Source organism: Microchirus variegatus (assembly GCF_963457635.1).
Source record: "Microchirus variegatus genome assembly, chromosome: 13".
Lineage (NCBI taxonomy): Eukaryota > Metazoa > Chordata > Actinopteri > Pleuronectiformes > Soleidae > Microchirus > Microchirus variegatus.
The window spans coordinates 23,347,705-23,349,867 of record NC_139814.1 but is presented as its reverse complement, the minus strand read 5'-3'; positions in this window follow the sequence as shown (position 1 = coordinate 23,349,867).

The following is a 2,163-nucleotide window of genomic DNA, read 5'->3' as shown; positions in this document are numbered from 1 at the left end:
GGTCAACTTACTCACATTTCCTGGAGTTTTCTCTCTTTTTTGTTTTTACTTTAGCCTCCAATTTAACAAACCCTCGTCCCTCTATATGTTATTTTTAACTATTCCATGCTTAGAATAAAGGAATCGGTTCAATAACGCTAAATTCAACTTCTATATATCAATAAGACTTCTTATTTTCTCATGATATGTGTTGTTTTTTCACATGTTAATGTTAATCTCACTGTAACTTCCTATAATCGTGTCTTAAAATAAACATTTAATGGCTTTTCTTTTAAGTTAAGTTGATACAAATATGATACAGATTCATAATTTTTTCATCTTAAGGAAAATGTTGTCAGGATATTTCATTATTTAACAGCCTAAATGAGGAATATTTGCATTTTCTTACCACATTTGTGTCAGTTTTTAAGAATATAAATGATGACACGATGTGTTCCTGCAGCCTTGTGCGACCTCAGGATGTGACAGAGATGATTCTTCACACTTTTTGTACTTCACATCCAGACATTCACAGTTTCATTTTTGCACATTTGTGTAATAAAATACACAGAACAAGTTTAAAATCAGCTGAAATAGGTTTTATAGGATCAACAATGACCCAGAATTGAGTTAAGTCAAAGTTAAAGCAGCAGCTCCTGCAGCATCATCATCCTCAGTGTTTCCTCTGCTCTGTTAAAAGTTAAATGTTTAAAAGTTGAAACCATACTCACTCAGACAGCAGAGAGATACCAGGCAGACCAGGAAGAGCCTTGGCTTCATTTTGGTTTTTCTTCTGTTGCGTTCTTCGGGATGTTAAAGCTTCTTTTTTTTTTTCTCCCTTTGGAAGCCTCGACGATCAGGAAAAAAAAGAAGAATAATCCAAGTGAAAATGTGGTTTTCTTTCAATTCTGTATCCTCCTCTTCTTTGGGGATGAAGCTAAAACAAACGTATAGGTGTCGCTTGACTTAATCAAAGCATTGTGGTTGTTCTTCTCACTGCCTGGTCCAGTGCGTGGCCCTCTGAAGGCTGCTGGTCATGTCCACAGATACGCCGAGAACAGAGTGAGCGAGGAAAGAGAAGAAGACACCTCAGCTCGCGCACACGCAGCTCATTAGTTATTTAGCCTCATTGTTGTCACTGAATGGACACTGATGCAGCAGCTTTCACCGGCCTCCTCTCGCAGGTCACCGTCCAGCCAGCCAATCACAGCCCCGTGTGGGTGATGGAGGGCTGGAAGCTCAGCCTGAGGAGCCGTGATTGATATTCATTTAAACACAGAGAGAGAGAGAGATGCAGGCCAACTGCTCTGCAACACCCCCCCCACCCCACTGCATGATGGTCCAGCTGTGGCCTGAGCTGGACACGCAGCACCTGACCATGAGCAGGCTGCTGCTGCAGGAGGACGCACAGAAACACAGGGGAAAAAGGACATTATTCTCATCTACTAAGATCTACGTCGACATATTTGCCTCCGTTTGGACAGAAATGATGTCGCATTATTTGCGTCTGAAAACTGAGGGAGCGTTTGTGTGTATACAGCGGCAGCGCAGGCAAAAAGTGTCTCATCCCAGGGGGGTTTCAAACTCACAGCCTGCAACTTAAATAGCTGTTTTTGATGTTTATGTTTCACAAATATATTTTTATAATATAAACTATATATCGTCCTGTGTGAAAACAACCACTTTTATTTTGAAATGATGGAAAAAATAGTGGGTTTTTTTGTTGCTATGTCATGATGGAATATTGTGATATAATTTTAAAGCTAGTTTCCCCCCACACAGTTATTGACCGGGCCCCCCACCTGCAACTAACAATTATTCTCATAATCGGTTAATCTGTCAAGTATTTTCTGGATTAATTGAGCCATAAAATGTTGATATTTCTTTATATTTGTTACGTGGGGCAAAGAAACCGCGTTTAAGAAGCTGAGAAATCATCAGAAAACTTGTTCTAATCATTAAATAAACATTCAAACTAAGTCATCGTTTGTTGCAGCCATGATCCTTTCAAACTTAAATATGATACGGTGCTTTTATTGTCACTGTATATATATTGTACTACCTTTTTGTTATTTCTTATAGCTTTTCCAACTTGTGCAACTCTTTTTTCCCCCTTTCTGGACCTTATGCTATTTGTGTGTTCAAACTAAATTAAACTAAACTGAGGATGCAAAATATAGCACT